Genomic DNA, 13,396 nt, shown 5'->3' with positions numbered 1-13,396 from the left:
GGCTCTGCAGGGAACGGCGTAGCTGCCTGACGGTTCAGAGCAGCTGAAGACTCCCCGCGCGCTCCATCCTCTTGACAGCTCACGTGTTTCTGCTGCTGTTGAGGTTCGTAAAGCTGCAAACATAAAGCCCCAAACGAAACTTAGGTGTGCTTCATGTGGACCGAGGCAGAGATTTGGAGCGCGCAGTGGCACAGCCGTCGAGTTTCTCCGCTCAGCAGGAGCTCCTGATTGGCATTCTCCCTGCATCTGCTGTGGTCGTGATTCCTAAGAGGCTTACCCAGCAGAGCACCATATGAAGCTCCAAAGCTTTCCAAGTGAAATGAACTAAGCCGACTGGAAACCTTTATCCCATGGAGTAAAATATACAGTATGTCACCCTCTTTAGCCAATTAAAAGATGCATATAAAAGTCTAAATAGGGGGTTTAAAACATTTTTTGGAGTGTCTTTGGGGCCACACAATAAACGCATAGGTTGATTTTACCTTCTTTTTTTAAGTATTACAAAAACTCATGAAGAGGGATTACACACAGTGCAGCTGTCAGCCGACAGTGTTTTTAAAATAGATTATATTCAACTATAAAAATATTCCCAGATGGAGCTCAATCTGCCCCCTCTGCGGAATAAATTTGAATAATGATAAACGAACGAATACATGACAATCACACGCAAATGGCAGACTGTGTTTTCTTCTTCTTTATCGGTCTGACTTACTTCTGTCGTATCACATCCATTCAATCAAACGACCCCGTGTTTGACTTCATTCGGGTTGTTAATAGGGAAATATGTACATGTATGATATCAATGATGTGGCGCACTGACGCCCCCAAGTGGTGGAATCAGGTCAACTTTGGGGACTGAAGGACTGGCTGCAGCATGAATCATCTTTCCTTATCACCGTCACCAGCAACCAGAGAGAGAGACAGAAACAGAGAGAGAGCGAGACAGAGAGACACACAGAGAGAGAGAGCCTGGAGCTGAAAACAGATTAAAACATGAAAAGAGGAGAGAACACACTGAAAAACAACCTCGAGCAAACAGAAAAACATCATTACTGGTGTGAGCGTGTTGTTTTTATGGTCCCCATCAAAAAGGAAATGAATGAGGAACGTAAACAAAATGCACAGTTTCCTAATCCAGCTATTAAACTCTCTGTCTCTGGCATGTGAGGGAATTTCATTCTCATTTAACGGTTCAATTAATATGGATTTTTTGAGGCTGAAACAGTGTTTTTTACGCTGTTAAAACCTTCCTGCTTAAGATAGACAAACCTCTGAAGCAACTTTCTTTAGCGTCTCAGGACCCTAAGAATGTCTTGAAGACTTGATTGGTTATTTGACTCTCTCTGGCATCCTCCATATCTTTCCTGTGGTATAACAACATTGATATTGAACTTTTAATAATTTCTTATAATTATATTTATTAAAATAATAATCTTTAATCCTTGATGATTATGATTGATTCAAAATGAAAAAGTGTTTATAGTGGCCTGATATATTAAACTCAGCTTGTTTTTTCTCTCATCACAGAAAAGATGAGCAAAATCCCAAAACCCAGTCGAGTCGTAATCACTTTTGCTACAGGGCGACAACATGGTGAGAGAGCAGCAGTGTGTGTGTGTGCGTGAGTGCACATGCGTGTGTGTGTGTGTGGGAGGCATAATGTGTTGCCATGCATTGAACAGCACCAAAAACACCACTGAGTGGGAGTGAAACCATACGCACCAGCAAAGAACAAGGCACCTTTTCACACACACACACACACACACACACACACACACACACACACACCATGCAGCTCCAGTGTGTGTTGTTATCGATGTGTCATTAATTTGTTGATCTGATATCTACTGTAGCAGTTCAGATTGGTTGTGTCTGTCTCTGAGATTTAATATTCTAAAATAAGAGAAAAACTTTTAAACTGAAGAATGCCTCTAAACTGAACCACATTTTGCAGCGTTCCTTTCTTTAGCTTAATCTTATAGCTCCTTCATTAAAGCCCCATTTATTTTTCACTTGATTGTGTTTTGTGTGTGTGCATACAAAAAAACCTGAATAAATAATTTGGTTTAAAAAATCCTGAACTACGTTTTGCAGCAGTCACAGTCACAGCAGGGCGCCGCAGCAGCAACCTCAGAGGTAACAGTTATATTCCTGACGGCAGGGGCAGTAACAGCAGCGATGGTGATAGTACCAGTTTTTATTTTCAACCCTGGCAGAGTAGTTTCTGTTCATTCGGCTTTTGCAGTACTGTGAGCACCAATAAGACACTTCTGTTGCTTTCAGGCACCAGGCACAAGGAGTACCAGTGGTGGATCTTATATGATCCTTATAAACTCCATAGCTGTGTACCTCCAGAGGTAAGTGATAATATGTAATTTTATGATCTGACCCTCTGTTCCATGCATACACACTTTATACTACCACTTACTTGTGAAGACTCTCATTGAACGCACTCCGAGCCTAAACCTGAGAAGAAGTGAGGACCCCGAAAAATGCCAAAAATGTCCTCATTTCAAAGGTCTAAAACTGAAGTTGGTCCTCATAAAGACAGACATATAAGAGCAAACTGTCTCTCAGCTCGTTGACGGTGTAAATCTGCTAAAAAAAAAATCTTTAACCAGGCGCTGACGTCGCTGCTTAACAGGATTAATGAAGAGTCAGTGAGAAACAACAGAGATCTTCCAGCTCTGTGAATGGAGACATCGGGCAGCCCTGCTTCAGAAGCTGGCACAAAACCCAGGAACCCATAAACCCTGACAACACACGCACACACACACACACGTAACATACAAAGCTGCTATTCTACTCATGTACAAACAGTCTCCCTCCTCCTCCTCCTCCAACATCTGATAAACTAGACACCTAATCAGAATCTTTGGGGACCCCGGGCCTCCTATTGGAGTTTGCAGACCAGGCAAATACATTAACTCAATTTAGAGTTTGGGACTAAGGACCCACCCCTCCCCCATTATAACACACACACACTCATACACACACACACACACACACACACACACAGATACAAACACACCATCAACCCTCCTCCTACTCCTCTGCCTTTCCTCCTTCTCTCATCTCTCTTTTTGATGGGATCAGCTGAGCGCTACATTCTCCTCTTCTTCTCCTGCACCCTCTCTCTCTCTCTCTCTCTCCCTCTCTCTCTCCCTCGGGGGACCAGGGAGCTCGGACTCTATAGTTATGGGCCGGGGCCATCTGTCACCGTGTGCATTCACGCAGCCACCAGAAGGCCGCAACATGTGCAGATTTAAATGGAGAACCCAACTTTCCCAGGACACACAGGCCTGACCCCGGCAGCCGCGGCAACCCCCCCTTCCTCCTCCCTCCCCATCACCCTGTGCCTCCCCCCTCTTCCTCCACTCTCCTCCATCCCACGACCATCACCACCACCATCCAGCATCCCTAAAACCCAGACCCCACCCACCTGCCACACCCTCCTCCAACACCACCAAGAAATACTGTCTGCATGTGAATCAGTGAATTAGAGCCCCCCCCAGCAAACGCAAACCTCCTGGACCAATCACCCCCCCACCCCCAAACACACCCCACTAAGTGTGTGTGTGCGTGTGCGTGTATGCGGTAATGGCTGTGCAGGATGCACGAGCACCTTCTTTCCACACAATGATGGATTTCCACCTTACGTAGCAGCTGATGGTAAAGGGGGGAGGTGATGGAGGAGGTTGGGCGAAGGTGGGAGGAGAAGGGGATGAGGGCAACCCCTGGTGGATGTGTGAGAAAGAGAGAGATCAGCTGATTGGTAAAATTGATTGTGAAGGAGAGGGAAAGGAAGAAGGGGAGTGTGTGTGTGTTGAGCAGCAATATGAGTGTGTGTTGTGGTTTTTGTGGTTGCGAGGAGGGGCGGTTGAGGGGGGATGAGGGGTGGGAGGGTAACAGGATTGGTCTTGTCTGTGGGACCCACGGGGAGGACAATGGGACCGGCGGGGGTGGGGCGAGTGTCACACGCTTTTGCTTTGTGGCTCGGTCAACAGGCGTGTGCCACGGGTGTCGTCTCGCCTCCCCTCGCCTGCTGTCCGACTCCAGGGAAGGACCAGCAGCCATGAGAACCGGGGCCCCGGGCCCTTTAATGAGGGGCGTGCTGTTTCTTATCAAAGATGGACAAGCCATCATTACAATCATCATTAGAAGCTGCACAATGGAGCACGCCTCCCTCAGCAATGGATGGGAAAATCCTCCTACAGAGCTGTGGCGGTGGCAGTGGGGGATGAAATAAAAAAAAAAAAACAGCACAAAAAAGTCTGAGTGAACATGTCTATTTAGTGAATCTGCAACAGTTATGTCTGGCGAGGCAGCACGGCTCATCATGTGCAACTCAAAGACTGTAGCTTCGACAAAAAACATGAAAACCCGCAGCGATTGGTCTGTTGTCGTGCTCATGTAGTACTGCACTGGTGGTAGACATGGGAAAGATGAAGACTACACGACTCAAGATATATGGGTGCAGAGCCGGTTGTGTGAGGGTTAATACTTTGTAGGGTCAACATAACATTACATCCATCACATTTGGCCTTAATCACCTTGAATTATGGACTTTGGCTGATGTCAGGCTTCCATATTTGTTTGCATGTAGTAGGCTGGATACATCAAATCTGAGGTTCCCAGTCAAAATTACATCTCAGATGTTGGTGTGAACACTACCTACAATTCTGAAACTGGTAATGAGTCGATCCGACATAGTACGAACATGACAAAAGTCTAGAGGGAGTCGTATCTTGTTTGGACCCTTTGCTACAATGAATCAGTGAAAATACCATCATGCTCCGTGATAAAAATGTTGGCCCAGATCTCAACCCAGTGTAACACCCCAACTCTTAGCCATAAAACACCAAGTGAGGGAAGAATGGTGTTCATATGTCCACCACAGACTGGGAGAATCTCTGCCAAGAAGCACTGAAGTTGTTCTGAAGGTTTATCTTTAGGCCCAAGACCTCAATAAGACACCTCATGTCGGTTTTCCCTTTAATTTGTCACACATTTGATCGATTCCACTCTTGCTTTCTTGTGGTTGTAGTGGCGATTTGTCCTCAAACGAAATAATAAAAAGCAAAACAGAAATCAACTAAACCAAAATCTAACGGCCACTGCGGCACCAAGGGAACAAATCTTACGCAGGGAAAATTGAGTCTATTATCCAGGCAAGCGTCACATTTAGTGTGGTTTATTTTACTGTTCAGCAAGCAAACAAAGAATGATACAGCCTCTCTTGCCCTGGTAAAAAAACGTAAACCCTTCCTGGTGCCCACCGATCCTATGCCTGCCCACCCATATATGTAAATTCACCTGACTTGCCCAAGTTGCCCAGTACCTTCAAAACAAAAGCATTAACAAGTACGCAAATTAACTAAAATACTGATATTAATGTTGTAATCAAACTAATTAAACTATATTCTTCAGACAAAACAGCAACAAAATAAATAATAGATATTTAATCATTAAATATTACAAAACAATGAATAGCTCCAACAGTGGTCATTTGCAATGCATGGCAGAGCATGCACCTGAAGTGATAGGAATAATAAAATTGATCTGACTTGATAAGACCATTATCAGTGTCTGCAGAACAAAATATGAACTTTGCTACTTTTATGGTTCGAGTCTAAAGGTTGAAGTCTGTGTTTGATTTTACGGGACGCAAAACATTGTCAAGTGCTGACAGCTCGGTGTCAAGGTGAAAGTAAAGCTCTTAAAATCTCCTTGTGACTTGGAAAAGCCGAGAGGAAGTTTTGCAGCTGGGATTGCACATCGAACAGCACAAGGGACCACAGTGAATCTACAATCGAGCTTCCTCTACTACAACCTGCAGTAAGTTTTGCACCATTACACAGAAAGAACCCTCTTTCTATCATTAAGGGCACTATTTCATTTGCTCCGAGGGGGCTGGGAGTCAGATTCATCCAGGTTGCCCTGTCGTGCTCCGTAACCCTGCTCAGAGTTTGTCATCATTAATGTTCAACCAAAAAACGTGTTGCTCCGCTGTGGCCTTTCTCAAGAGTCTCCTCCAAGTCCTTTTTAATGCTCTCCACTGGCCTGTGGCCCTGGCCGCAGGGAGCATTGTCATGGTGCAAAAGGTGGAGGGGATACTGGGAGGAGGTGTGTGTGAGTGTGCGAGTGTGTGTGTATGTGTGTGTGTGTGTGTCAGGGGGGTAGGGGGGCATGACGCTGCAGCAGTGGCAGCTGGCGGCCCAGCTTGCAGGGGCCATCTCTTCACAATGGAGAGCCTTCCCCCTGGGGCCAGTGATTTAGGACAGGGCTCTCTGGACCGGCCCCTGGAGAGGAGAAGAGAGGACACTGGCTTTGGAGGAACGCACCCACCCTGCCTCCCTCCCACCTCCACCTCCCCTCCTTCTCCTTGTCTTGTCCTGTAAAGCTTCCCTGCTGGTTCCCGTGCCCCCCCAGCTACTCCACACACACTCCTGACACCCTCCCTCATCCCACCGTGGCTAAGCTCTCTCCTGGGACGAGCAGTCAGGCCTCTGGACAGGGAGCATTCCTGAGGTGTAGCACGCTAACGCTAGCTGGACACAATAGGGGGACGACAACAGGTGCGTGTGGATCCTCTGTCGTCCAGTGGCAGCTGAGAGATAGGACAGGGGGCTATTATGGCGCCATTATCCACCGCTGCTCTACCGTTGGGCTGTTGGACCTCTTTTCTCTAACAAAAACAAGGCTTTTTATGTGTAACCTGGTCTTGTACCCACCCTGCTCCGACAAGCCTCCCTTTCATCCTCTACCCCAGCTAGCACCTGCCACCCTCGGGCCCTCCAAACGAGCCCAACGGCCACTTATCCCAAGACTGGATTCAATTCAATCCAACCCCAACTGCAAGAAAACCTGAGCCCACTTGTTTAAAACATCCACCACTTCATACTGGAGCCATAGAAATTATCCAGGCAGCCACCTCTGTACATCACCCAGCCCCCCTCCACCCTCCCTTCTCTGTCCCTCTGAATTATGTTATGTCTGAAATGAGCAGTCATACAGCAGATTGTTCAGTGCAGCCACTTGATATAACTGGTGACAATGCCTCTAACAGAGCGAGTGTCCTGGGGGGATAGGCAGTATTTGGTTACTGCATCCCTGATCTCTCCCCATTGTGGTCGGCTCTGGGTCCCATGGAAGGTTGAAAGGGGTTTTGGGGAGGGGGACATGTGCGCATATGTGGGCCCACAACGCAGGTGCCTACATCTGTTCATTTCTGGGCAGATGCTCATGGTTGTAGAGATAGAGAGGGAGAGTTAGAGAGAGAGAGGGGAGGGGAGGGGAGGTGGACTTCTTCCATTTACTCTCTCATCATTCATACTGGTGATTAAACCTCGATGGAACAAAATTAGAGTAAAACTAAAGGTGACAAATCGAGAATTGCACTTCTGGTTGGAGAAAAGACACAAGTCAGACACGTGTCTTGTTTTTTCAACATCAAATACACTACATGGATAACAGTATCTTGGTCAGGGTTGTTTTTTTTTTTTTTTTGCTTGTTTGTTTTTTTGGTATGGAACCAACTATTTTGATAATAAATATAATATCTAGATCATTTATGGAGCAGAAATGTCAAACATTCTCTGTCCAGCTCCTCAAATATATATTATTGCTCATTGTCTATGCTTTGTTTCACAGTATATTGGAAATCTTTCGGTTTGGGACTTTTGGTCAAACAAAACAAATGACCTTCAGGGAAAGATAATTGACGTTCTTCATTTTTTTCTTATACTTTACATCTTGAACAATTTATCATTTATTGTGCTGACTGTGAGGCAGGCCTTATCACCCAACAACAGTGTTGGACATCACTGATGCTCTTGTGGCTAAATGGGAGCAAATCCCCACAGCCAGGTTACAACCTGAACCCAGAAGAGTGGAAGCTGTGATAGAAGCAGGTTATTGTCCAGTGAGATGCTCAAAATCACATACAGATATAGTATTTGGGTGTCCGCTTACTTTTGGCCATGTAGTGTGTGCTGCCTATCTGATGATAGGTACTGAGGCCTCAGTAGAACTGAAGTGATTTTACTGTTATATGATTTTATTGGGTTTCATTTTATTGTATTGTAGCTTAGCTTAGTGTGCTCATCCTCTTTACTTTTATTTTCACTTACGATAACGTAATGGTTGTTATCTCAGTCAATTAATCATTGTTCAGCCTGCAGCCACTATAACCAATTTCCAGTAAATCACATCAGATACTGCAGGCGACCAGTGACATGAGGACAAGACGAAGAGTCTACAGCCACGTTAGCTACATGCTAACACAAACATGCTGATTTTAGCAGGCAATGTTTACCATGTTCACTGTCTTATTTTAATACAGTTAAATTCAATTAAATTCAATTTTATTGATATAGTGGCAAATCACAACCGAAGTTGTCCCAGGACACTTTACACATAGAGCAGGTACAGACCAAACTCTTTATTTACAGAGAAGCCACAATTCCCTCATGAGCAAGCACTTTTAGCATGCTAGCATGTTAACATTTGCAGATAAACACCAAAGTACAGCTGAGCTTGATGGGAATGTGGTTAGCTTTGCAGGTACTTGGTCATAAGGAGATTAAATAAACATTTAGACCTGATGATAGCATGTTCATAGTTATTACAGTTCATCCTGTGGGGGGCATGAAATTTCATGGCAATACGTCCAACAGTTGCTAAGACATTTCTCTAAATAACACACAAATGTCAACCTCATTGTGGCGCTAGAGGCAAAGTTAGAGGTTTAGCAAAGTCTGATGCATCCTCTGGGAACCATGAATGTCTGTACCAAATTTCATGGCGATCCAGTCCAATTTGTTGAGACATTGCCATCCCTTGAACCATATCCCTGGCTAAAAACACAAAGGTCAAGCCTCCTGAAGTGCTCCTCGTCATAGATTGTTCAGTGCTCTGGAGCTCTGCTGGAGGGATGATGTTGTTGTTGATGTTGGTGGAGAGCCTGGTGCTCCATAATTTCTCACAGGTGTTCAGGTAGGTTGCAATACGGTGAGCATATTGCAACCCACCCCTGCCCCTGTGCTCTGTGGATGGGAGCATCTTCTCTTTCACACATTCTCCTCTTGCATCTTGAGCCTCAAAGGTTGTCTTCGCATTTTTCCACTCAGAGCTTGACAGAATGTTAGTTGCTTATTGTATCATGCAGAACAGCTGTATGAAAGAATCTGCACTTCTTAAGTTTCTCTACTCACATGATATTTTTTATTCTTACGGGCACTTTAGTGAGTCTGAGTGACAAAATAGAGAGTGAGCTTTCGATTCAATTTAATTTGCATATAGAACCATCTCACAAAACAAAACAGCAAAAAAAGTGCTTAGAAGCATAAATACACACATGGACACATGTTGTACAAACACACCATAAGGCATTTTTGAGGCAAGTTTAGATAGATATAGAATTTATTTTTACTCAGAGTGAAGGTTTGTGGCATTCATAAAGCTCACAATGAGTTTGTTTGCTTCTTTAATCTCCTTTATAGCATCTCTATAAATCTCAATGAATCTCAGTACTCAAAGATGCGTTTTTACCTCATTAGCATAGATTTTTCCTATAATAAACGTATTAAACACTATGTTTATTGAGCTGTGTTTTAATATTTGTTTAACCCTTTAGCACGACATCATTAGGGCAGGTTGATCTGTCATCAGCATTAACTTAAGTATTTGTTGTGGGTAAACGTGTCGCGCACAATATCAGTTGTTGAATTATCGATTTTATTCATAGGGACTCGCATATGTTGTGGTGCGTCACCCCGGGCGCGCGGCAGATGTGTTTTCATAAACATTGGCACGCGACCGGCCACGTACAGCTCTCACTTTACCTCCCCCTTAGATCCCCAGTGTCTCTGCGCACACACGCACACACACACCACCCCCTCCCTGCTCACACACTTACTACGCGCACACACACAGACACACTTGCAGGCGCGTCTCTGGGCCCCCCACGTAATCACTGCGGCACTCACCCCATAAACTTAAGCTCAGCACGTCTCCAGTAACAGCAACGTATGCAAATGAGACAGCAGCCTGGACCGGGAGCCCCGAGGAGCCGTGGGAAGCCGTGGGGAGCCTCGCGGAGCCCCGAAGAGCCCTGGGGAGCCGCGGATCTGGCCCGTGGCCCCCTCTTCCAGCAGCTGGCCACAGTAATCTGATCTGAACACAATGGAGCCTGTTGATCGCTGCGTTTCAGCAGGTAAAACAGGCGAACCAGACAAAAAGACCGTCCAGGTCTAGTCTAAAATCAAGAGTCTGGAAAAGATACAAAACTTTACGGAGAAGACCAGACACCACGGCAAAAACAACCCATAAAAACATAAAGTCTAACCCTTTCAAAATTTAGGAAGCACAATAAAGCACATACAAACTGTAATTGAGTAGCGTGGAATACTCATAATTTTCCATGTGTTTATTAATTAATTATTTTTCATCACGTTGCACAGCTGTTTTGTGCGTATGCATCACTACGGACTGGGGGGAGGCGTGCGTAAAAGCATCTCCTGAGAAAGTGCTGATTCAAAACCTGCCATTTCCTTCAGGCTTTCAGTACCAGCCTACATTGAGCACGAGTGGCCCCTAAGACACCCCTCCCTTCCCTCCTCCCCCTCCTCTCAACTCCATCCCACCCTGGCACTGATGCTCTGGTGCCTTGCTCCTCCCGTATTATTCATGGAATGGAACCACCAACACAGGCACCATCACGGGCTCGACTCAGTGCGCTCTACCCGGGGTGGAAGCTTTCACTCCGGGTGAGGATGCGTCAATATTTTTTGCAATGGTGAGGTATCGGTGTAAAAAAAATCAATTGATCATCACGCAGTGGCGCCCTCCCTCCTCCCCTTCCCCAATCACCGCTTCATATGATCGATATCGTGTGATGCGCGCCGTGTTTACGTTCCCACGAGTGACCATGTGGTGTCTCCTCTTCGGGGACCAAAGAGGGAAAAAAAAACCCTCCTGGCTTCCCCCTCGCCATATGGCCCCGGAGGGCCCATACCGTTACAGGTCCTTTAACATGCTTCCAGTTGAGTGTAGACGGAGCCCGGTGGACAGAGGCGCATAGAGACGTGCGCTTCAGGCCGGAGGAGGGAAGGAGGGAGGGAGGGAGGCAGGGAAATAAACGTCGTTTTCTGGATGTGGAGGGGGGGGTGGTTAGTGGCAGATGGCTTGTAAGGGTCTGTCCGCGTCTGAAGGCGTGTCGTGGTCCTTCACTGGAGACCCCCTTCCTCCCTCCCTCCTGCATTCACAATCAATGGAAATTAAAGCGCAGAGAATGGATGAATAGTCAGACCCCGAGTCACCCTTTTTTGTTTGGCGCAGCTACTGGTGGGCAGGAGTTAAACTACAGCAGCCCCCTACAGTAGCACTTCAGTTAAACAGTCAGAGCTCAGCCAGCAGCATATTGGCCAGAAGAGAAAAGGACTGAAAATATACTGTAGGGGGGACAACTGTGTCCAAACTGGGCAGAGTTTTAATCTTAGTCTCAGCTCCTGGTTGAGCTTGATTCATCTCTCACTACTTTCAGCTGATTTCCCCTGTGGTGCCTGTCTGGCTCTACTTCAGGTTCTTTGCAGTATTGTTCAAGTTTAGACGCATTTTTTAGTCAAACGTTTTGTTCTTCTCTGGTCAGGTGCACAAAAACTGACAGCGAAGGGTGTTAATAACACTATGATTGCTGATCAGAGCCTGTTTATGAGTCATCTCAAACCGCTGGAAGAAAACTGACGTGTAGTTACATTTGGGGGAGACTGTAAATCTCATTTTAGTCTCAGCTTCTCCCAGCTTTTATCCCAGTATACAGATTTTTCATACCTAATTTTAGCCTTACAGCTCATGTGGTATGATTAATATAAACTCGGTAATATTGGAGGATGCGCCTGTAGCTCTTTGGGATTTTACTGAAAGTCCAGTTGCTTTAAAGCTTCAAAGCGGCACCAAGCTGAGATTTGCAGACTTTATGGAAGCTGTAAAACATTTCAAAGCGCCTCCCTTAAAGACTAAAGATTATTTCCCGGAGTGAAAGTAGAATTGATTCTCGTGTCTCTAGCAGAGGTTAATTGTGATGGTCACGGTTCAGCCGGCGTTTGGTTTGAAAAATAGCCCGGTGTGAAAGGAGAGATGGACAGGTTTATTAATGGAGGAGGACTCTGTTTGGTTGTTGCTGCCATTGATTAGAGGTAATAAGTAACTACAGACACATCAACAACGTTATGTGACATCAGAAGTGAAGGTAATTTGGATGAGAAAGGGAAAGCATGTCACGTCCTGGGGGGTGGGGGGGCGGCGCTGAACGCCTCCTCTGCCAGCCGCGGTGTGCAGGACGGATCACTCAGCAGGTAACGGACACCGGAGACACGCCAGAGAACAGGAGCAGCGATGCGCATATCTGAGCACAGTGACGCAATGTACGTGCATGGCACGGCAGCCCGCGCGTGAGGCCTGCTATTGGCCCCATTATACAGCAGAAAAATCACACTTCTAATGAACGACCTAATTAAGAAACAACCCCCACCTCCTGCTCCTTATTGTGAGGCGCGTGCACATGCGCGCGCACACATAAAACTTTAATGACAGCCTTCGTTTTTTCTCCTCGTGCCACACAGGATGTGTTCAAAGAAGAAGAAAAAGCAAACGTATGCGATATTTGTCCCGTTATGTTTGTTTCATTTGAAGTGAAAAGTGTGTGTGTGTGTGTGTGTGTGTGTGTGTGTGTGTGTGGAGGGAGGGGAGAGAGTATTGTGTACCGACGTGTGGGCGCGCGCTCAGCCAAGGGAAGCGCGCGCACGCCGCTGTTATTGAGGGGAGAGCAGGTGCTGGCCGAATTACCATACAGCTGAGGGGGAGAGAGCAAACTTATTCCTTCTCCACACACACAATAACAAAAGTTCCCCCTCATGTTGGCCACGTGAGCGACTCCGGTGCGCGTGCACGCTTGCACGCACACACGCTCACACATCTTTATGCGTGCACACGCGCGTTTTTTAATCTTAGCCCGGAGAATGAGAAGAAGGGGAGAGCAAAATGGAAAAGCAGGAGTCCAGCCCCTCAAAGTCGTTTACCTCACCGCGCAGCTCTGCCAAGGAATGTTTTCTTTAGTCTTTAGAGTCGATTCAAAGCATCAAATTCTTCCCACAGCCAGAAATACCAAAATTTAGAGGGTGTGTATGCTGAGAAGGAAAGAGGGAGGAAAAAAAGGAAGGAGGAGGAGGAGGGGTGTAAACAATTAACTGAGTCAGGGTTTGACCAACAAACATTTTTTTCTCTCTTTTCCTTTGACAACTTTTGAATCAACTTCACGCATTTTTTTTCTTTTTTGGGCGTTTTTTTGGCACGTTACCCAAAACATCTTAAGACGCCAAACGACAAATACGTTTGT

Source organism: Chelmon rostratus, chromosome 3 (genome assembly GCF_017976325.1).
Source record: "Chelmon rostratus isolate fCheRos1 chromosome 3, fCheRos1.pri, whole genome shotgun sequence".
Classification (NCBI taxonomy): domain Eukaryota; kingdom Metazoa; phylum Chordata; class Actinopteri; order Chaetodontiformes; family Chaetodontidae; genus Chelmon; species Chelmon rostratus.
Note: the sequence above shows the minus strand (reverse complement) of the source record.